A 25,191-nucleotide genomic window follows, 5' to 3' on the forward strand; every position below is an offset into this window, starting at 1 on the left:
TTTAGGCCCAGATCTCTGTACTGGGGTGAATGTATGACATTGTTCTGCATTCTGTTCATCAATTGTTCTTTTTACATGCAAATTAAGGAATCACTTTGACTCTTCTCCCAGTCCATATTATGGACACAGGCGCAGAGGCAAAGAAACAGTCATGAGGTGCACTGACTGCACCACAAAGAGATGGCAAACATAGGTGCTCTCCATAAGGGCAGCCCGATCGAGGGATTCAAGGGTGTTCCATAGACCACCATGTAGGTTGATGCAGTGACTCACTGCACCCAGCTGCAGGGGGATCTCTATCCCCTCTTTGAAGTGGGTGTGGGATGTCAACTGCATAGAAAAAAAAACGGACCACCTGCTCTTAACAGCGGCTCCATCTCACACTAATGAGATGTTCTTAGGGCAGCATGATTTCACGGCTGCAGGTAGGGCAGCACATTATTTGTAATAGGCCACACAGTCCCTGTTTGCACTTAAGGCACCTCTTTAACAGTGTGACAGGGACTGTGCACCCTGTCTATAATACAGACCCTGGAGTGCTGTCGGCCATGGCTTCACTTGTGCTAGGTATCTGTGGTTTTTGTGACATCGTAAGGTGACTGTTCTGAGCAAGCATGCCTCAGAGTCATGGTGCTGTAAGAGAATGTGACGTAAGGGTCATGGCTGCCAACTTTGGAGATGGGGAACTTTCGTATCCCCCTCTCACATCATCGTAAGACGCCGCATTAGCTGGGGCAGTTCTTTGATGATTTGTCCAACATATTTGCCCACTAAATTTTGTAGAGCGATGAGTTGCTGGTCGGGATTTTGGACTTGTGAGCCCTTCATGAAATCCTCTAAATCTTCAAGCCAACTCTTCCATTTAGGGCCCATACTATTTCGAGACATCAATATTAAGGGTTCAGGAGGACGCAGGAATGATACTCACAGGAACATAGAATCAGGCGGTGGGGTAGTTGGCGCAGATCCGGTCGCCGTCGGTTGCGACAAGTCAGATCATGTAGACATGATGGGGCGTCTGTGGCTTCACTCCGTGCTTCTATGGGTCCCATGGGTGTCTAGGGACCTCAGTAACACTCTTGGCGGGCTTCGAGGTGCTTTTCTGGGTAGTGCCTGACTTCAGGATTGCCCCAAACCGTGCTTCAATGGTCCCCACTGGTGTCAGAGGGCCTTAGTCGCGCTTTTCGGTGGGCCCCGGGGCACTTTCCTGGTGATGCCTGACTTTAAATTGGCCGTCATGCAGGGAACCAAGCTTGTTCAATGGAAGAATGCCTGACTTTGAAATGGCCGCCGTAGTGACTTCTGCCTCCTATCCTCACAGGGTGTTCTCTCTTCTATGCTCCTGTCCCCAGAATTCCTTGGGCTTGGGGAGAATGGGGTTGCTGTGTAAATGCCCTGGCCAACCCTCGCGCTCCACCTCATTGTCTTTAGTGTTCTGGCCGACCTTGAAGACGCTCCGCTCCTCACTCACGGAAGCATTTTTTTTTCTTTTGCACGTATGTAGATGCCAGGATAGCGGGGGGGGTGCCTCGATCCCACCTTCGTCGCCAGTTTCATATCCCTGCTGGTCCCGTAATACAAACCGCACGGGACACCAGCGAAGATCAGACGTGTCTTTATTTTACAGCGTCTCAGCCTGCACTGCCTTGTCTCTCCCTCAGCTCCTTCCCTTCCTGTTCCTGCCATGCCTGGTCCTGGGTTACAGATAGGACAAGCATGGCATGACGATACGACAGGAACCAGGTTCGAGCCTTGGCGTCAGCTCAACATCCTGTGATTTTGGGAAAAAACTCTTAATCTCCCTTTGCATACCAAAAAATTAATGTGACCTTGTGTAACGTAACAGATGCTCATGTAAAGCGCTCCAATAACTTGGGGTCGAGTTTGCACTATATATAACTGCAAGAAAAGAAAAAGGGCAATGTTGCATGAGCATGTGAATTGACTGTCACCCAGTCAGTTTGTGAGAAAGAAAGGAAGGGGATGATGAGGCTCCTTTCTTTTCTTGAGCTATCCAGAGAACAGGAAAGAGAGTACTTGAGAGGAGAAGGAAAAATAGGGAAGAAAAAATGAAAGAGACTAGAAAATCCCCCACAAAATAGACAAAAGAGACAACTACCAGGAGGTACACGAGAGAAAAGGAGGTCACAACAAGACGGGCAAAAAGAGACATTGGGTGGTATAAGAAGACGACAGAGGATAGAAAGAGACACATCGTACAAATACAGGTGACGAGACGGACGAGGAATATATGAGACCTTCAGGGGAGTGCTGGGTTTAGAAAGGAGAGAAAGGGGAATATAGATGAGAGACAGGTCAATAACTAGGAGTGAGACAGGAAAGTGGGGATACTGAACAAGGGAATAGCCAGAGCGTTAATATGAAAGACGTAGTTGGGAAAGAGAGTCAGGAAAGACAGAAGAAAGGGACCTGTGTGACCCCAAAATGTTGCAATTTGGATGAAAGAGACTGGGAAGAAATAAGGGACGAGGAAGAAGAAAAGAGTTGGGAGGGAATGGAATTCATAACTAAGCACAATACAGTTAAAATACGTGTTACATTTTCCATAATGGAATGGAAATATCCCCTTGAATATAATCTAACGATCCTCAATTCTGCAGCTATATAATCGACACCATTATTATGTTTCACGGTGGATGGAACATGTCACGGTAAAACGGCTGGTGTATATTCTTTGATAAATTGATGAGCATGTTCTGTAGTAGTATTACAGGCATTTTTGTAGTCGAGCATTAAGATATGTGTGCACCACTACAGAGCATTTTTTGGTTTGCAGATTCATATAGCGCGAACTCGACTTGAAGGTATTGGAGCACTTTGCATGACCACCAGTTACATTAGACAAGGACACATTCATTATTTGGCAGGCACAGGGGCAATTAAATGATTTGCCCAGAATCACAGGAGGCTTAGCCGACGCAGAGGCGCAAACCCAGTTCCCAAGCTCCAAAGCCGGCAGCTCTAGCCGTAAGGCTACATCCTCGCCTTTTTAGCTGAGGCAAACAGTTTTTTCCCATAAAAAGAAGTATGGTCCCTTACTTCATTTTAAGAAGGGCCATTCACGCTTTTCAGCCGATTCTGGCCTACAATCTTGAAGACATCAGCACACCTGCTATTTTTGGGATAAATTTCACTGTGTGAGAGGTGGAGGCCTAAAGACAGGGGGCCTCATTTATGAGACCTTGCGTAAGTTTTGCGCATCCGATGCGTCACTTTTTGTGACGCATCGGCGGCGTAAAACATGCCTCCTGATGCGCACTGTTTACAAAGTGACGCATCTAAGCAGATGCGTCACTTTATAAACCCCTGCGCTACATTACACCTGCGTCAGGTATAATGTATGCATAATGTTCACCCGCAAAAAGCCTCGTAATAGTGACGCAGTGAAATCTATGAGATTTCACTGCGTCACTTTTAGGACGCTGTTGCGTCAAAATCTTGCGCCTGCCTCACAGCAGGCGTAAGAATGACGCAAGCCCTTTCACATGGGGCTTTCCCCATGTGAAAGGAAGCATTGCTGGAGTTGCGTCACTTTTGTGACACACTCCAGCAATGTGTCACTTTTGCGCCTACAGATACGTCAGAAATACTGACGTATCTGTAACTCCTTGCGACATGATGCGTCATATTATAAATATGACGCATCAATCATGTCGCAGGGAGAGCGCAGTGAAAAGTGACGCATCGCTATTTTCACCAAGTGTTGCGTCACTTTTCATAAATGAGGCCCAGGGAGTCTGGGGAGGGAGCGGGACCTTGAGTCCCTTATTCTCATGAGGCAGGAATGGGTGTGGCCATGAAAAGCAGGGATTTGTGATGAGCTGACCCCCCTGCCCAACTCCCACCTAAAATAAAAGATTCAGAGGCTGCTGATGATGTCCTTGTATGTTGCACCCCCCCCCCCCCCCCACTTCTTTCCCCATGGACATCAGATGTGTCTAGTCTCTGAACATGAGCTGGAAATTTACTTTTCTCAGAGATTTCCAGCTTCTATTATCTCCCATTGGGTGGTATTGGCTCTTCACTCAGAGACCCTAGAAGAAGTATTGATACCGTGTGACAGACGGTGCCACCTTGTGTGTTGGCAGGTCTGCATCACACAATACTATTATGTGCTACCTCTTTCTGATTATCAGCTTTGGCAGAAACCATCTTGCAGCAAGGTGGTAAACTGCTTGTATATCTGATGAGACAGAGATTTTTTTTTTTGTTTAAGAAAGTTTTTATTTGCATTTTGAATTAAATACAAACATATGTCATAAGTAAATGGCAAACTGAAAAATATGAAGAAGAATTTACAAAACATATGCAATGAGCAATAAACCAAAAATAATAAGGATATAAAAAGGGGAAGATAGAAAGAAAGAAAAAGAAAGATACAGGCGAAGTAGAAAAGAAGAATGGAAGGGCAAAAGAGGAGAAGGAGAAAGAAAAAGAAAGAAAGGGGAAGAGGGGAACAAGTGGAAAGACTAAGAATCAGTCAGGGAATCGGTTGAAGGAAAGATAAGAAGTAAAAGGGAGCTAAAGAAGATCAGATTTAATTTTCAGGGGAACAGAAGAGGATGAAGCGATAGCAATCCTATGTTCATCGCAAATAAAATTCCACCAAGTGTGAACTGAGATTTTAGAATTATCTTTCCAACATAATAAAATAACTTTAAATGCAAGGGAAATAAACAATTCCAACAGTCCTGCAGAAGAAGAGATAATATTAACTTCAGACAACAACGAACCTAAGAAAATATTCTGAAAGGATAACGTAGTAGAGCAACAAAATATTCGCATACATATCTTCCAAATTTGCTTCCAAAAAGATAACACAGGGAAACAGTCATACAATAGGTGTTTAAGCGACCCAGTTTCTGTAGAACAAGACCAGCATAGTAAGGAAGATGTAGGGGAAAACTTATGAATACTTACAGGGGTGAGAAGGACTCTATGGTATAGGAAAAGTAGGGATTGAGTAATGCGAGGCAGGAGATACTTTAAACAGTTTGGACCATATACGATCCACAGTGAGATAGGGAAAGTAGTATCAAGGTCATTTTCCCATGCAGTCCCAACAATTGATTTAGGACGGTCAGTAACCAAGGACATTAACGAAGTATAAACAAGGGCAGCTTTAGATTGTTGATGTGAGAATAAGGGATACAGTGAAGAGGTAGGAACAAGGGAGGGTAAAACGTCAGGCATTGAGAGGGAAGTTAGGTGTGATTGAATAGCAGACGTAATAATAACATATTCAGTAATATAAAACAGAGGTAAGTTAAATCGTAGTTGCAATTCCGGAAACGGAATGAGAGAAACATTATCAAAAAATTGATGAACAAATAAAATATTCTTTTCTTTCCAGTGCTTAAAGTAAAATGTCTTGCCTTTATATCTAAGAAACTTGTTATACCATACAACAGATAATAAGAAACAGTGTAAAGGAGACAAGTTGGAGGAGAAGACATTATGTAATACCGTTTGGGAATATTGTAAAATAGGGAATTCGGTTAAAAAAGAATATTTGGACATAAAAACAATATGTTGAAATGGAAAATCTTTCATTAGAGAGCGTTCTAAAAGAACCCATGTAGGTATAGGAGTATCATTAAAATCATAGGCCAAAGAAAAGGATTATTTAATCAGGAAGGCGGAGTGATACGTTTTAAAGTCGGGAAAGCGGACTCCTCCCTCAGATTTAGGGCAGATCAGCTTATGCATAGCTATTCTAGGATGCTTGTTATTCCATAAAAATTTAGAGCATAAAGCATTTATACGGGAGAAATATGAAATGGGAATTTTAAATGGAAGCATAGAAACAATATAAAGAACATGGGGGGTAATCATAATTTTAATCGTATCTAACCAACCCCACCAAGATAAAAATAATGGGGACCAAATTTGAAGAAGGGAGGTGATTTTCTTTATGAGAGAATCAAAAGTAAGTTTAAGGGTATCTCTCAGGGAGGGGGCAAACCAAATACCAAGATACTTAATTTTAGAGGGACACCATGCAAAATCAGTATTATTGAACATGAATTGATAACAAAGAGAATTAAGTGGGAGGACTTCAGTTTTTGAGAGGTTCAATTTATATCCCGAACCAGAAGAATATAACTGGACCTCATCCAGAAAGGGAGGAAGGGAGGATTCAGGATTAGACATATATACCAACACATCATCCGCATAAGCAGACAGTTTAATTTCAGTGGAAGACATTTTAAAACCAGTAATGTTAGGATTGGACCGAATTCTTTCTAAGAAGGGTTCTAGACAGAGGATAAATAATAAGGGAGAAAGGGGACACCCTTGACGAGTGCCTCTGGATAAAGGGAAAGACTTGGAAAATTGGTTGTTAACAAAAATACTGGCACGAGGAGAGGAATATAGAAGTTTGACCATTGAAATAAAGGAGGGACCAAAGCCAAACCATTGTAGGGTACGAAATAAGAACTGCCAATTGATTCGATCAAAAGCTTTTTCAGCATCTAAGGAGAGAGCTGCTAAAGGGACTTTAAGATGCTTGCTGTGAGCAATGACATTAGAGAACAAACGTGCATTGTCCGCAGCGAGTCTGCCCTTCACAAAGCCCACTTGATTTGTGTTGATTAGACGTGGGATAAGGGAATCAAGATGAGCAGCAAGAATTTTAGCAAACATTTTGCTGTCGTAATTGATTAGTGATATAGGGCGATAATTTTTACACTGGGTATGGTCTTTATCAGGTTTTGATAATTAGTGCATCTAAAAATGACCCAGAGGCCTTTGCAGTAGAAATAAAGGAATTGAAGAGTTGTAGGAGTTTAGGAGCAAAAATATTATGAAACGAGGAATAAAATTCGACAGGCAGGCCATCCGGACCAGGAGCCTTCGATCTTTTGAGTGAATTAATGGCACGAGTTACTTCCTGGAGAGTAATTTCGTTTTCCAGGAGAGCAAAATCATCCGGTAATGAAGGGGGAGCCGGAAAGCTGTCAAAAAAGGATGAGAGGTTTAAATCTGAGGGGTGTGTGTCATCAGTGTACAAGGATTGATAGTAGGAATGGAAAACTTCAGCGATATCCTCATCTGCCGAAACCAATTTATTTAGAGAGTCATTAAAAATTGGGCCTACATTTTTACGTTCAGTTTTAACTTTTAGGAAGTTAGCCAGCATTTTCCCCGCTTTATTCTGGCCACCATAAAATTTGGATTTAATTTTAAGTAGAGTATTACATGCCTCATTAGTAATAATTTTATTGAGTTCTGTTTTGGCCAAAATTAAATCATGAAGGCAAGAGGGAGATTTAGAAGAGAAATACATATGTTCAAGGTTTTTGATTTTTCGAAGTTTGTCATCATATTGTTTCCGATTAAGTTTCTTCTTCTTAGCAACATAGGATATTGTAAAGGCACGGAACGTAGCTTTAAATGCATCCCAATTATTAGGAATAGAGGTATCAGAGGGATTCATTAAAAGAAAAAAATTCATTGAAAAATTGCACACTTTCCTTCAAAAAAACTGAATCTGATAAAAGAAAAGTGTTAAACTTCCACCGATTAAATTTAGAGGAAGTAAGGGAGAGATCAAGTGTTTGTGTAAACAGGGGCATGGTCAGAAATGAATATGGAACCTATTTCAGATTTCTGAATGGAGGGGAGTAGGGGTTTGCTAACCATAATATAATCAATCCTGGAACGGGTGTGGTGAACATTAGAGAAGAAGGTATATTCCAGCACATCAGGATTACACAATTTCCAAGAATCATACAAAGGACGCGAGGCAATGGCAGATTGGAAACTCTTATGCGATTTGTCGGGTTGAAATTTACTGGAGGATAATCTGTCAGAGAAAGGGTCCAACCATTGGTTAAAATAGCCTGCAACAATAAAATTGGGGCAATCAATGGAAGAGATCAGGGTTTTGATGGCAATCCAAAACTTAGGGTCAGGACGTACCGGGCCATAAATATTTAGAAGCACCAGAGTCTTATCATGGATAACAACCTTAACCATTGCCCAGCATCCTTCATCATCATGTTGAGAGGAGATAATTTGTACATTCAATGCCTTGTGAAATAAAATAGCAACCCCTCCCTTTTTATAAAGAGCAGGAGGAAAAACAACTTGACCAACCCACTGTCTCTTTAACTTGAGTGATTCAACATCAGAACAATGCGGTTCTTGGAGAAAAACGACTTGAGAGTTAAGTTTGGATAAATGAGACAATACCTTTTGACGCTTGACAGGGTGACCAAGACCACGCACATTCCATGAGACAAAATTACACACCATTGAGGTAAGGGACGATGGGCAACACGTGAAGAGGACACCCGGCAAGGGAGTCACTACATGAAGGGAAACTGCAAAGACAAAAAATATGCGTGAAGATAGCTCTCAAATTACATACATCACAAGTAAAAAATCTGGTCAAGAGAACAAAGTACATCACAGAAAAGAGTAAATGCTGAAGAGACTGCAAAGGGAAAGAAAAATATATAGCAAAATAGAGGAGAAAAAGAAAAACAGAAGGAGGAAACGAAAAAACAGAAAAAAGAGGGGGGAAAGAAAAGAAAACAGATAAAAGAAAGAGAAGAGGAAACAGATCAAGGCACAGAAGCCTGATCAGAGAAACAGAAAACAACCAAGACATCAGGGGCAAGGTTACACCAGATGGGGGACATAACCCCACGAGCTACCGGAATACGGGACAAATAGAAGGACATAGAAAAAGAATGTAAGAGCAAAAGAAGTAGCAGATGAATAACAAAAGTCGAATAAATAGAGTTAAGAATCAAGGGATGACAGAAAAGAGAGGGAAGGACCACAGTTAAAAGGAAAAGAGCTATAGGTAAGACAATGTTGAGTAGGAGTAGTAAGCCATATTAGGAAGCAGCGTCCATCGTGGAGTGAGAAAAAGATTGCATTACGTTTTTGGGGATCATCAAATGATCTGGTTCGGCCATTATGAGTGATCTTGCAAAAGCAAGGATGAAGGATGCCATATTGAATGTTGAGTTGACGCATAAGAGGCCGTAGATTCAAGAATTCTTTTCTTCGGGCATTCGTCGCAGACGAGAGGTCTTGTGAGATAAAGATGTTGTGACGAGACCACTGAAGACGTCGTTTGAGTCTGGCAGCTTTCAGAACAGCCATTAACTCCGTGAATTCCAAAAAGAGCATAATAATTCCACGAGGTTTGTTAGAAGCAGAGTTAATACAGCCGAGGCGGTGAGCCCTTTGAATGTTAAGTGGGTGAGACGTAGATTGGAGATCCAAAAGTTCCCGTAAAATTTTTTGCAAAAATGACACCATGTCAGGACCTTCCAAATTTTCCGGAATACCATAAACGCGTAGGTTGTTTCGGCGATTACGATTTTCCAAATCCTCTGTGTGCAATTTGAGTTTGTGGATTTCTTGCTCTAATAGTGGGATTTTTGTTGAGACATCCTGAATGTCACTAACCCTTTGCTCCAAACTTAAAACTTTGCCTTCCATAAGAACCCAACGGTCTTCAATTTGTTTAAGTCTGTCATTAGTAGCAATCATAAATGGTTGAAGTCCACGCACCTCCTCAAGGATGGAATCCAGAACCGGATTTGAGGACGACTTAATGGGGGAGGGCGGATCATTCTTAGGTCGTTTAGGTTTGGTACCTGTTTGAGATAATTTGGAATCGTTGGCCATTGTAAATAGCGTGAGTAGGATCCAAAAGGCGCAGTAAAAATTAGAGCAACACAAGGCACTGCAAAAAGTAGAACTTGAGAAAAGTTGCGCTAGAGTCTTATTCAGTAGATATCAAAAAATGAATATTATCGACTATAACAAACATGTAGGCTAGTGGAGGCTGAAAAAAGAACAAAATATAGCCCGAAACGTATCCCACATTGCAAGATGGCACTGAACTACGAAGTAACACATCCATGTAAAGTCGCATTAGGAGCTGAATGAGAGATTATCCAATTTCATAGAAAGCATGAATAAGGAGGAGCACATGTGGGTTGGTAAGCATAAAAATCAAAACAGCAAGTGCCAATAACTGTGGTAAATGAAGCCAGGAAGGAAGAAAGAGTCATGTGAAAAACGGCATACTTAAGATGGTGGCACCTTTTCCTGTCACAGCATACACCTTCAGTCACAAAAAAACGGAAAAAGAGCAGAAAATGGCAAGGCACCGGTCAGAAAATGCCATAATGACAGGAGAAATAGCTGCGTGACCGTTTATTTGCTGGATAGCTAATTGGGGAGTCGAGCGGTAAAGAGAATCACGACACAGGCTCAGCACTCAAAATGGCGGCCGCCCGATTCTTATATACAGAAAATTTACCGCTAGTCCATAAAGATTCCACAGATGATGAAATCCTCCTTCAGCAGCAACATTAGGGTCACGAAGGTTTCCGCCGACCCAGGAAACTTTTCTGCCGTTCAGGCAGCCAGGAAATGCGCTCTCACGGCATCCGCGGGAATGTCCGACACGGAGCTCACGGAGAAGCCATCCTCCCCAGCTGGCGCGCAAGCCACGCCCCCCATGAGACAGAGATTTGCACACCCAGTACCATGCATCGGTGCATGGTTTAAAAGTGGGCATTCAATTCAATTTCGCGGAGGCCGCTGGGAGTTTTAGTTCTCGAGTCCAGAACGATTACACAGACCCAGATTTCCAGAACCACAATCCCTCCTTTTGCCCTTACATAGGCAATTAATCTATCCTCATGTTAGTCTGAGTCCAGGTCTATATTCCTAAAGTCATTGAGATGTTGCTGTAACATCATTCTAGTACTTAGTTCATCTTTTGACACAGGCTTCCTTGCACATGATGTAACACAGAGGCCACATATTGCAGGAGCACACTGTATGCACAGACAGAACAGGAAAAGAATGGCTAAGACCATCCCAATGACCATTAGAATTTTCCATCCCCAGGCAGATATCAGTTCCCAGAACCATCCCATTAACGACCAATCTCCTTTAGCAAAATAGGGTGTTCTAGCTCGCTGAACTTCGTGGGCCTAGGCACTCCCCATATGTTGGCTGGCCGGCCAAAGACAATTTCATAAGGGCTGAGTTTCACTCGCGAATGCACAGTCATTCTGGTGGATAGGAGTGCTAAGGGTAGAATGTCAGGCCATTTAAGACCTGTGCTCGCTTGGATTTTGGCCAATTTAAGTTTTAAAGTGCCATTGTAACATTCTACTAATCCAGCTGATTGGGGGTGATTTGCAGCGTGGAACTTCTGCCTAATGCCTAGCCCTTCACACACTCTTTTCATCACACGACCCACAAATTCACTTCCGTTGTCAGACCAGACCATTCTAGGCATTCCAAACCTGGGGAAGTACTCTTTCACAAGGGCTTTTGCTGTGGACAAGGCAGTATTGTCTTTTAGGGGATAGGCTTCTACCCATCTTGAGAAAGCACAAACAACAACGAGCACGCATTTTAAGTTGTTGCACCTCTCCATGTGTATGAAATCTAGCTGCAAAACCTCGAACGGATACGTAGGAGGTGCAAATTGACCAGCTGGAGTTGGGGTTCCCCTACCAGGATTGTGCTTCAGACATACCATGCAATTCTTGACAACATTCTCTGCACACTTGGGAATCCCTGAATTCTTCCATACTGGGGCCAACAACTCGCAAATCCCTTTCACGCTGATATGAGCCATTCCATGAGCCATTGTAACCACTGTAAGCACATATGCATCGGGTAACAACCATCTCTGATGCTCTGTCAATTCAATCCAACAACCATTTGCATCCATTCTACCTGTACTCTCTCTCCACGTGCTCAACTCTTTCTCTGTGGCCTCAGCTTGGATGGACTTCACACTCTCTATCGTGTCCTCACATATTCCAACATCACCATTCCATCTTTCAGGGCCTGCAACATACATTCGGCAATAAGTTAATTATGACCATTGGTCTTTAAACCACATAAAACACAATCAAACAGCATAAAATACAAAATATCGATTACAATTCTATAAAGGAACCCTAAAAACAGGGTTAGAAATATTTCAAGTTCAATATTTCTTTATCTCATAAAAGCTTGTTTCCCTAGCATCAATCTTGGGCATTCACCAGTTGTCAAGTTTCAGCAAGTTAGTGTCAGGATTCTAGGAACGGAAGGTTGTCTGAGGACTGGCATTGAATGTTTTTTAGGTTTTTAGGTTAAGCATCAGTGCACATGCGCTGTCTGTTGCATGCAACAAAACCACTTTCTTCCCGCCGGTTACTTACCATTGGTCCCCTCATCCATCTCTCTTCTTCTTTGACTCCTAAGTCATTCACACAGGGATACAATCACTTCCAGTCAAGGATAAGGAGCACAGGTAAAGCATAGTCTCCTTACGCTTTGTTTCTTCATTGTTTTACAGAATATTTTTTTTACTATTTCGTTAGGCCCGTTACTGTATCCGACCACCCTCTGACAGAAACGCAGTATTTCACAGCGTTTGCAATGTAAACATCATGCTGCTGGACACCAGTTCGATTTAATTTGCCCATCCTGCTTCCTTTCATTGAAATTTTTATTTTACATTGTTGCCTTCTCCCCGTCGCAGTTTGTTTTCATTTGCACGGGTGTTGTTTTTTGCCTGCCCCTCCTTGCACTCCCTAACTATTTTGGAACTGCAGTAATTGTGCACATGCTCGATTCTCGCAGGCAGAGCTATGGATGTGCCTCAGCAGCTCTCTCGCCAGGGAAAGGTCCACCACATCACTGCCCACTCTTCATTACAGACACAGCTGCTTCGGTGACCGGGCTTCCTCCTATTCCCATTAAGCAGCTGCACCCTACGGGCGGCAAGAACAGCCTGGCACGGCGCTGATGTGTTTCCAGTTTTCCACATTGGGTGAGTGTATTTAATATATATATTTTTAAAAATATTTTTATTGTTTTTTTGTTTTTTCTTTCTTTCTTGTGATGACAACAATAACAAATTGCATATCATGTTTTGCATGTAACGTTATTAGTCTTCTTTACAACAGTTCGGTTTGACAGATTACACATTGCAAGCATTTAATTAATGGACATGTTGGCGTAACATTGCCGAATAGCTTGAGTTAAGTCAGTATCAACTTTAGGGTCCAAGCCTGTTAGGATGTCTGCCGTTATTAGCTGCCTGCAGAAAGTGACATTGACAGCTCAGGATTGGGTGAATGACCATGCTAAACAGTGCATACAAAAGTAACTGGGCAAAGGGCAAAGAACTTGGGGGCATATCACCAACATTTAGTGATATTTATCGCTAACTGAGCTTAGCGTTAGTTTTTTTAACGCCGCGCTTCGCCCAATATTATCGCTGAGATAACGTCCTATTACCAACGTTTATCTCAAAAGCGATAATGTTGCAGGCGTTAGCATGAATATCGCTGGAAAACCAGCGGTGTTCACGCATTAGCGTGCAAATGCTGTTAGCCATGTTATCCACCTCCCATTGGATAACATGGCTAAGAACTGGTATTTGCAGGCGTTAGCGTTTGGCGATATTCGCGCTTAGCACAAATATTTCCATCGCTTCGCCTTTCTTGGTAATAGGCGATAGCGAGGTTAGCGACTGCTTTCAGTCGCTAACCGGTTGGGTACGCCCACTTTGCATGTCATTAGCGATAAATATCGCTGACATGCATAGCGGGCCCCAAACCGTTTGCTATTGCCTACAAGCTGTCGCTAACTGGTGTTAGCGACAGCTTGGTAATAGGGCGATGGAATTATTGTCGCTTAGCGGCCAGAAACGGCCACTAAAGCGGCGATAATTCAATATCGCCACCTTTGGTAATATGCCCCTCGGAGCCGAGTTGGAGTGTCTCCACCTGTCTGTGTGCATGTGCAGATATGCTGTCTGTTGCACCTGCGCCCGTTTCTTTAACCATAGGTCCTTTACCAAAAGGTGTGTCCGGGCGACAGTTTATCAATGTCATTTTTTGGAGCTAGTGTCTATAAGTGTCTAGGAGATTCAATTCTCTTGCGCGATATTGCCCGTCTGGTTCAGGTGTCAGTGGGAGCCGCGTTGGCGTGCCTGTGTATTGTTGTAGTGTAATGAAGGTTGCTTCCCATGGTGTGGCTATTGGCATTTTCCTAATGCCTGTGGTCTCTTCCCGGCGAATTGCTATGCCTTCTGCTCTAGCCCATGCGAGTGAGGAATTCTTCCAAGCCTTAAAATGTGGGGGTGCGGGCGCCTTCCATCTTTTCGTGATTAACCTTTTTGCCGCTATTATACCCTGGTCCAAGAATCTGGATGTGACCTTTGTGTTGCGTGTCCTGCGGAATCCGTGCAGCAAGTACACCGACCAGTCAAAGAGTGTCTCTCGTTCGGTGCAATTATGCAGTGCTTCCGCTACCTCTCTCCAGTATGTACTAAGGCTGGTGCAACCCCACAGCATGTGTAGCAGGTATGTGGGTGAGTGTATTTAATAATGCTCATATTGCTTTCACCTTCCACCCATCCCAGTTTGTTATAATTTGGCCGGGTACAGTTTGTTTTCATTTGCCCGCCCCACCCGCTGCTTTTAATTTGTTTGTTTTTTGTTTTTTAACTTGTTGCCTTCCATCCGCCATCACAGTTTATTTTCATTGTGCTGATCCGCCTTGCAGTCCCTTTAAAAAGTAATGGTGTTGCTTACAGCCTGATTCATCAAGCTAAAATGCACTCGCAAAGGGCAAGATTCTCAGAATCTTGCCTTTTGCGAGTGCAATTTTTGCATTTGGGATTCATCATCCCAAATGCAAAAATCGCTATTTAAGAATTCGCATATTTGCGAGGAATTGGATTTAAGGAATCTCTAATAGAGATTCCTTAAATGCAATTCATCAACCAATTAGAAATAGCGAAATCGCAATATTTGGTCTCAATTTACCACCAAGTCTGACTTGGTGGTAAATTGCGAAAATAGTGTAAAAAGCACTTTAGTGCATTCTTTTCTTTTGCATGTTACACACACACATGTCCTTTGGACATGTGTGTGCGCAACACCTGTTCAAATGTGCATTTAAGGGGTGCTACAGGGTGTCCTTTGGACACCCCTGGCACCCTTAAAATCGCTATCTTATTTGCGAGTAGCAAATTGCTACTCGCAAATAAGGGATACTCCCCATTCATTCCTATGGGCCTTTTGGCCCATAGGAATGAATGGGGAGTTATTCCTTATTTGCGAGTAGCAATTTGCTACTCGCAAATAAGGAATGTGTAGGAATCGCTATTTATTTAGCAATTCCTACATGAATACCGTTTTGCGAGTCCTCAATAGCGAATCGCTATGATTCGCTATTAGGGGCTCGCAAAACGGCCCCTTGATGAATCAGGCTGTTAGTTCCTTCCCACTTTCACGTTATTGTCAAGCCTAGCTTGTTGGCAGACTTTATTTAGCCATTGAATCTCACGTTCTGTTTCTGCCTCACTAACGCTGCCAAATAAGCTCCAGCTGCTGTCCATACCACCTCGCCTGATCCTCAGCCCATCTGTAAGTATTTATTGTGTGTTCTCACTGTCAAATGCTGCTCGTTCATGCTCAATCACGGCATACTCCTTTGCTACGAAATAACATGGCTTGCTTGGACACAGTGCCTATAGAGCGTTGAACAATTTAGGCGCATATCTCCTTTTACAACCGTCACCTTGCTTGCTTGCTATTAAAATAAAATGTATGTAGTGCTTTCTGATCTTGATGTGGTGCTGAAGCACTTTGCCAGCGCACCACATTGTTACTCGCTTGCAGATTCTTTCATTCAAAAAGTTATGGGTTGGAATTATAAAGCACAATAAGTGCGATAGCCAAAAACCATGGGTACTATACTAAGCAAATATATACTATATAATGTGGCAAAAGAGCTGCTTACACTTGGAAATACATGTTTTTATTTACACACCACATTGTGGGTTCTTACATCAGAAACATGGTCTTATTATGTAATGTCTACTATAATGTTTATGCTTTTTACATTTGTTGTTTTCTCACTTATGTCAGTGGGTCAAAATGTGCTTTCTCTTTTACAGGCACATTGTCATTTACAACACCAATAGCTCCAACTCTCACAAATGCGAGACCTATTACATTGCAAATGCTTGTTTTTTTTTTAGCTCTGGAGAGAGCATCACGACCTCGTTTCTAGGCCCACTACCCATATGAGGCATGGATTCCATACTGCCACTGCATCATGGTATTATAAAATTCCACAGTGGTTACAGCTCCTTACATTGGGCGGATAAGCGAGTCTCCCTCATCGGTTACAACTCTAGGGAGCCTTTCTCACTTGATCCAGGTGATGTTGAGAAAAGGAAGGCCCCATGTCACCGATAGAAAAGTTCCTTTCAGAGGAATAGAAAGAAGCCTACATTTTGCTGTCTTTAAGCTTACTTTCAGTCTCACTTGAACCACCAGAAGCAAAGGACAACCTTTAGGCACCAAAAAGTGCCAGTCCTAGCCCTCTGAGATTAGCAAATTGTTAGGAGGGAGCTCCTCCATCGGAAGTGCATCAGACCTAGAAGTATTAGACACTGTCATTTTTCCTTTGTCTTGGGGGTGCAGAATCTTACACCACCTCCTATGAGTTCACTATTAATGCTGGCAGTCATTCTCCTTAGAACTTCCTCGCTTCAAGATTCTTACCTGCTTAGCACACCTTTTCAGAGATGGTGGATTCCTTATACATAATTGCTCAACAGTTATTTATTAATTGATTTAATTATGTAACTGTTTAAAACTACCACTGGAAAACGGATGTATGACATTACAACGCATGCTTTTACCACGCATGCCTTTACATCGCAGTTTTTACAACGCATGCTGTTACAACGCATAGCGCTAAGGGGTGCTGGATAGTGAATAGTTTAATTTACTATTCCAACTCCAGTCCCCGTGGATAGTAGGGAAGGTGTTAGATAGTAAATTAAATCTATTCCCTATCCTAGAGCGCCCCCCAGCACAATGCGTTGTAATGACATGCGTTGTAATAGTTGCGTCGTAAAGGCACTGCGTGGTAAAAGTTGCGTTGTAAAGGATGTTCCCCCTGGAAAACATCATGGCTCTAGGACTGGACAAAGCAGTGGATAAATATAAGAGAGGGGCAACAGGAAAAGGAGAAGAACAACAACAAAAAAGTCCTATGTTTAAAGTTTTGCCTCTCCTATGTTTCTTCTGGTAGTGCGGAATAGTAAATAGTGAGAGAGAGCTAGACATGAGGGGTATGAAGGACTAGTGACCTTGAGTAGTTAGGCCCGAGTAACAAGCTAAATCTGAGAGGGCTATGAGTCTGCAAAACCAAAAAATAAAATTACAGATTAGAAAATATTGAGTTTACGATGTCAATATAAGTAGAAGATAAACATGTTATAATCAAAATAAAACAAAACTAAACAAAGATTTCAGAGTTTATTGTAAAAACAAATATTGACAAAAGACTGTATAAATCTTACATAGTAAACACATGAAAAATCAAGAAAATAGTTTAGTGAGAGGATACATAACCCTTAATCCATTTGGCATCAAAACGCTAATCATTTTTTAACCCTTTGATTAGAACATAAAGGGAATGGATGCAAAAATTCAGTCTGAAAAATAGCCACTCTGTTGCAAATATCCACCAAGAAATGTCACCACAGATCTTCAGCCCCAAGTGCTTAGAAACCGGAAGGGCTAGGGTGAGATCAAATACCTTGATGCCCGCCGATCTTCTGAAGTGAAACTGCAAATTTTCCAAGTTCTTTTCATTCAGGAATTTTAAGAACAGGTCATGTCAACATTGTCTTGCTCCAGCACTTGTCATCAAAGAATTTAAGTGCATATTCAGGATTACAGAGTACATATTTCCATCGTACTTGATAGAAGCACTATTTTGAAGTCCTTTTTAGTTCTAAGCGTGACTAGCAGAAAAAGTTGTCATGTTATGCTCCTTAAAAAATCCAGTTCTGTCAATGGGTGTAAGATAAATGATTAATGCTAACATAATTCTCACCCTAAAACACTCTTCCAAATTTCCCAGCACAGTGCTGTAATATCAGTTGTGTTATATTTAGTTTCACACTTTCCAAATCTCACAGAGAGTTTGCAGGTTAAGCAAGAAATGGTAAATACTACCTAAAAGTTAAAAAAATAAGTGTTCTCTCTAAATGTCAATCTTCCTCTCTGTCAAAGCCCAACTATTTTCATCCAATAATTCTATGTCTGCTGACCCACCAAGAATAACTGACCTTGTGTCTCTAGTCATCCCAACATCTTGCGTTTAGTGCTCTCCAATCACTTTACTAAGAAACAAAAATCGATAATCATAAAAGTGGACTCCTTTCATTTAGTAGTTCTAAGAATTACGTTTTTCTTTGAAGCCAGCCACTGGTTTTCTGCCAAATACTGTAGTTGCCCAATCCCAATTCTCCCTAGTTTTTATTCCTTTTTCTTCAATCACCTGACACTTCCTGTCTGTTTATTTCACTCTGGAAGTGTTTTTATGATCTCGGCTTCCTCCCTTTGTTACTGTTTTCTTATAGTTTTCCAGCTCCTTCACTCTCCTTTTTTGTCTTTCTCACTTGGTCTGGACCACAGCCTGAAGGTCCCCAAAAACAAGGGCCATTGCCAACCATTAGTAACCCCTGACACAAATCTCAGATCCAGTTCCAGAATTCTGTATAATAGTTATCCGTGTTTGGAAGTTTCCACCTCCCAAATCTTTCTCAATTAGTTATTTACAGCTAGATTCATGAAAGGGCCGTTTTGCGAGTCTTTAATAGCGATTCATAAGGAATCGCTATTAAGGACTTGCAAAACGGGATTCATGTAGGAATTGCTAAATAAATTGCGATTCCTACACATTCCTTATTTGCGATTAGCAAATTTGATAATCGCAAATATGGATGCGATTTCAAGGGTGCCAGGGGTGTCCAAAGGACACCCTGTAGCACCCCTGAAATGAACATTTACACAGGTGTTGCGCACACACATGTCCAAAGGACATGTGTGTGTGTAACATGCAAAAGAAAAAAATGCACTAAAGTGCTTTAATCTATTTTTTCGCTATTTACCACAAAGTTAGACTTCGCGGTAAATAGCGGTCAAATATTGCGAATTCGCAATTTAAAATTGGTTGATGAATTGCATTTAAGGAATCTCAAATAGAGATTCCTTAAATGCAATTCCTCGCACAATAGCGAATTCTATAATAGCGATTATTGCATTTGGGATGATGAATCCCAAATGCAATAATTGCGCTCGCAAAGGGCCAGATTCTCAGAATCTGGCCCTTTGCGAGCCGATTTTCGTTTCATGAATCTGGCCGTTTGTCCTTTGACATCACAACCCCTTAAAACAAAAACAAAAAAACACTTTTCTCCACTTAGAAATGAAAGTCAAAGACGCTATTGTACCCCCTTTAAAAAATCTCAACCTCAAAACTCGCAACAAATGCCTCACAATTGGTACAATGATAGCCACTGTATCAGATTACAACATTCTAAGTAAACTTCTTGCCGACCGCAACGTGCCCTTGCTCCCTCATCTGGTCCATGCTGATCAAAATGGATTTATATTGGGCAGGAGTACCTCCTTAACTAGTTGCAGGGTCATGAAGCTTGGCCAATGTCCTGCCCTCGAGCAACGTGCCTTGTATTGGACATGGAAAGGCATTTGATTCTCTAGATTGGTTTTACCTATTTGAACTCTTGAAAAGGACTGGGTTTAATATGTATGTATTGTGGTTGATTACACTGCCATATACAAAACCCACTGCATGTGTCGGCAGGGCACAAGTCCTAAAAAAAGAAGTAAGGGGACTGACCTAGTTTTGCAGTATGCAAGTGACATCATGGCGCGCAACATCACGGCGCACAACATCCAGGCACACGACATACGGCGCACAACATCACACTTGGCATCACAGGAATTGCCAACATAGAAAGTGGCATCACAAGCCACGACTTTACAGGAAGCGGCATTACAAGAAGTGACATCAGATCTAAAGCCCTCTCATATATGTTTAGCAGGTCTATCATGTGTACATTTGAGCACCTTGCGAGGCCAATAGCACACTGAGCTATGGAAGATGATAGGTGACTTCTACACCTTGCAATCCCCCAGTTTTATGTAATACATCTTGTACATTCATTCACAAACTTATATAATTTATTCTACATCTAATATTTACGCGTTGATGTAAAGCGCTCTGATACCCTACATTAGAATGAGTAGGGCTATACAAGAAAAAATAGTGGTACTTAAATTATTTAAACGCCTCCTCAGGGGAAGTTAGCTCTATATAAATGCAATTTGCTTGTGTACATACTGGGAAAGACCAACGCATCTGATATTCTTACAGTGCCTGCATATCTGCTAAACAGGGACTGAACAAAGTGAAAAGCTGCCTCTTTTCAGTATGTGTGAGGTGCTAACAAGGTGTGAGCCTTTGTTTCCCCTCCGCTTAATTTGCATCAGGTGTGAGGCTCCTGACTCCTCCCAGCCAAGAGACTGAACAAAAGGTGGCCTCATGATCCCTCAAATTCGGCCTTTGTTATGGCCCAGCAGGAGTCTTAAATAAGAATGCCCCGTCCCCACCTGCATGTTGTTGCTTGTTGCAGATGGAAAGCAGACAACGTGCAGGCGCTGCTGAAAGTGTCCCGGTGTTTGGAAATTACACCGGGACGAGAATTCAGTGGGGCCCAAATTCTTGGCAGGGTGGAAGGTGTTCACCCGGTGAAAAAAATGGATGGACGCCGTCCAACAGCATGTACCCCCAAACTCGTGCCCTGTGTGTCAGACTTGGACATTACATTTCAAAGGCTTTTGATATCTGCGTGGTACTGGGTAAGGCAGTCTGCCCCCCCCTGTTTTGCCCTTGCGATAGAGCCTATATCAGTTCAGCTGTGTACTAAACGGGTCTACTGGCATCCCCCTTGGAGAAGGAGTACATGCTGTTTCCCTGCATGTTGTCAACATGCTTCTCTATCTGAGGGGCGTGACCTCAAACCAGACTGACACTATGCATATACAACATGTTTTCAGTAAGGCATCTGCTGAGGTCAACTGGCAAAAGTTATGCCTGTTTCCATTCAATCCTCTGGCCCAGAGATCAGGCTGGAACTAGGTGGGGGCTTCTTACAATGGCAATATGGAACCTTCTGATACTTGGGAATCTGTATTTATCATGAAGAGCCTAATTTACTTGATAACAACATTAGCAAAGTTGTATTGGCTCTTTACAACTTAAGGGTCCATTACGATGGCGGGCAGATGCCCGCCACCATAACGGCAAAAGGGACCGCCCACCATATGTGTGGCGGTCCCGTGATGAAGATCAGGATGCGCCCGCCACACTGGCGGGCGCATCCTACATTTTTTACATTGCGACGGGTGGTGCTTTCCGCAGCACCCGTCGCAATGTAAAAAAGACATGTTGTGCATTTGCATGCACGACGTGGCAGGCACCCCCATGTGCACCCCCTACCTCCCCAACACACCGGGGGCCCGCAGCGGGCCCCCACATGCAGACAGCACATGCCACTTTGCCGCCATGGTTAGGTGGAAAGGCACATCTCCACTTGCACAACAATATGGATGGCGGTGTCTTGCAGACACCGCCACTATATTCAGCCCCTTTTCTGCCTGGTCGACGCGTCGACGAGCGGAAAACTGGCAGACGGTCTTTCCATCCGCAGGGGTCCCCCCCGCCATCGTAATATGGCGGGGGGAAATGGGAGGCCGGCGGTGAGAAATGGTGGGCGGATCGCCACCTCCATACGGGCGGTGGTGATCCGCCCGATATACTAATAGACCCCTAAGTGACGTTCTGGAGGACCCTTCCTCCGCAGGGCAGAATTGCCCTTTTTACAACCTCTTTTTCTTTGTTGCTAATCTCCCGTAATATTTGCCTGTAAAATTATATTTTTTCACTAGATGCTCTCCTTAGCGATCTGATATGGTGCAGTGGTCACTATAGTGTTGTGTAGTTCCTATAAACCTACATAAGATCTGCGTGTTTAGACAACATACACTGTAGGATTGGTGTCCGGACTGATTCTAGACACCCCTACCACGTATGTTAGCCTGTAAACCAGATAGCTCACAGTGCCACTAGAAACCCTTCTTACCAAGGAGAGAATAGTTCTTGGCAACTATTGAACATGACAACCCTGTTCCCTCAGGATCGTGGAAATAGTGCGTTACTTTTCGCTCAGTCACTCATGTTCACTTTGCCTCAGAGAGATACACAGAATAAACAGTGGGGACGTTTTTCAATAAGCATTTATTGAACCAGCGTCATTCTAGTATAAAATAGGTGTGCTGAAACAACCATTAGAGAGTAACAGATATACATGATTATAAGCACTAACAGAGTAAAAGGATGGTAGAGTTCTACCATTGTGCTAAAACAATGAATACATTCAAGTATATAAAATACATGACAGTAGTAAATGCGTACTCCTAGGATGTGACCTTAACTAGATGTACCTAGATGTACCTAAGTGTACCTAGCATGTATGTGGGTGTGAAGTCAAGAATCCCTCTAGGATAAAGTCAACCCCATTACCTGAAGTGAGAGACTGTGGCACCCCGTCTTGATCTCGAGATGGACACCATGCAATAGATGTCAGACCACTGCGAGCTAGAGTGTCTGCGCGCAGGAACCTCAGCTTCTTGCGTCAGTGTGTCGGCATGGAAGTCCTTCTCTCCTCTAACTACCTAAGCAACATATGTTTAAATACCCAAAGTGGTACCCACAGGGGTTCTACCTTGCTGTGTCCTGTCGGACCTAGGATGATGGAAGGAATGACCCTTGTACATAGTTATTATGCAGGAGATGGTAGTCCTGCTGAGTTTCCAAGAATCCTCATGCCTAATGGACGAGGCTAGTTTCAGGGAAAACCCTACGTCCTGTAAGCAGTACCATACCTGGGTAAAAGGTTAGTCCCAAGAACAGTTATGTAGTGTAATGGTAGGGGAGAATATAGTTGAAATGGTAGCCTATAATGGGGTACCTATATGGAACATAACACCCACTCCTGAACCAACTGGATGACATACAAAAAATTCTAACGTATGACTAAATGTGGTATGCAAATTATCAATAAGTCCATTAAAAATAATATTTAAAAACGTAAAACTTCTAAAAAATGCTAAATAGGAAAAAATATTGCATGCGATAGAAGTCTTTACTAAATAGTTTGTGTATGTAGTCCGGAAAATGAGTGACCGAAAGCCATACAGTTTTTAGAAAAAGTGTCTTGTTTAAAATTCCAAATTTAGTTGTTTTTTTAAAACGCCAAATTTTCTCAGCACACGATGAGCCAAATGTTTAAGTGTCCTGGCTGGGATATGCAACATCACTGTTGCCTGCAATTGTATTTTGTATTGTATTTGGTATTTGTTAGGTTCATATATCACCCGTAGGTCTCACAGCGTCAGCGGGTGTGGAGGGGTTGTAGTCGATGACTCGCTCCTGCCGGAAGAGCCAAGTTTTCAAGAGTTTACGAAAGCTTCTGTGGTTGCGTTCGTCGCCTAGCTGAATAGGAATGGAGTTCCATGTTTCTGGACCAAGTTTGGAGAATGCTCTGTTCCCTGTTCTGATAGTACGAACTTTAGGTACAGCTAAGAGTAGTTTGTTGGAAGAGCGGAGAGATGGGACTGGTGCGTATCTTCTTAGCTTACCTGCAAGGTACACAGGTCCATTACCGTAGAGCGTTTTATGAATTATGCAGCAGGTTTTAAAGATGATCCTTTTTTTTCACGGGCAGCCAGTGAAGGGCCGTCAGAGAGGGAGCTGAATGAGAGCGAGAAGGAAGATTGAGAACCACTCTGGCTGTCGTGTTCTGCAGCACCTGGAGTTTAGACAGGTGTTCCTCGTTGCTGCCTGTGAGTAAAGCATTGCCGTAATCTAAACGGCTAATGATGAGGCCCTGGACAAGGGGCATCTGAGAAGAGAGCGGACCCCCCCTTAAAGATTTTTTTTAGGGTTCTCAGGATGCCAAAGCTGGTGCACACAGTGGTGTTGATATGCTCAGCCATGGAGAGCTTGTCGTCGATGATAGAGCCTAAATTGCATGCTGACTTTTTAGGAGGGGGACACGGGCCTAAGACCAGTGGCCACCAGTCATCGGTCCAAACTTTGTGCGCATTACCGAAGAGCAGAATCTCCGTTTTACTGGCCTTCAGTAACAGGTGGTTGTTAGCCATCCAATCTCAGACTGAGGCCATACAGATGGAAAATCTGGCTTTGGTATCTTCCGGGTCTGTCCCGATCGTGATCAAGACTTGCGTGTCATCAGAATATGAGACTGTGTCAAACCCTTAGCTACGGATGATTTTTGCTAATGGGGACACATAAAGATTGAAGAGTGTGGGGCTTAATATCGAGCCTTGGGGGACACTTTTGTCAATGCTCTGTTTTTTTAACACGAAGGGGCCGATTTGGACCTTAGAGGACCTATCAGACAGGTAGCTCCTGATCCATCCTAAGGCCGGGCCTCTGACACCAATCTCAGATAGGCGGAGCAGCAGAGTGCTGTGGGAGATGGTGTCGAAGGCTGCGGAGAGATCAAGCAGGATCAGCACTGCAGACTGCCTAGCATAGAGAGAGAGCCTAATGTTGTCTACGATTTCTAGAAGGGCGGTCTCTGTGCTGTGGCATGCCCGGAAGCCAGACTGGGATGGATCAAGTAGTTTATTTTGTTCCAAGTAGTGATAGAGCTGATGATTGATCAGAGATTCCATTGTTTTTCCAAACAGAGGTAGGAGGGAAATGGGGCGAAAATTAGAGAGTTGGGTTGGATCTGCAGTAGTTTTTTTTTAAATTGGACGGATTGTGACTTCTTTCCAGTGTTTAGGAACTGTGGCTTGTGAGAGGGAGAGGTTGAAGATGTTAGTTAGGTGTGGAATCAGGACCGGAGCGATTTTTGAGATAATTTGGGCCGATGCTGGATCATCTGGGGATCCAGATTTTATTTTATTCAAGGCTAGGCCCACCTCTTCCTCGGTTATTGTGCGAAATTGCATAAGAGAAGGAGGGTAGTATGGGGGTTGAGTTGTTTTCCGTGGGGGGGCTGGTGATGAGAGGAAATTGATTATAGATATTGTCTATTTTCTCTTTGAAATAGGATGAAAGTTCATCAACCCACTCTTAGGAAGCTTTGAGGGGAGTTTGGCATGCAGAGGGGTTGGTGAATTATTTGATTATGTTGTAGAGTTCCTTGTATGAGTTGGAGGCTTGATCTATTCTGCTAACAAG

The sequence above is a fragment of the Lissotriton helveticus genome, chromosome 9 (genome assembly GCF_964261635.1).
Source record: "Lissotriton helveticus chromosome 9, aLisHel1.1, whole genome shotgun sequence".
Lineage (NCBI taxonomy): Eukaryota > Metazoa > Chordata > Amphibia > Caudata > Salamandridae > Lissotriton > Lissotriton helveticus.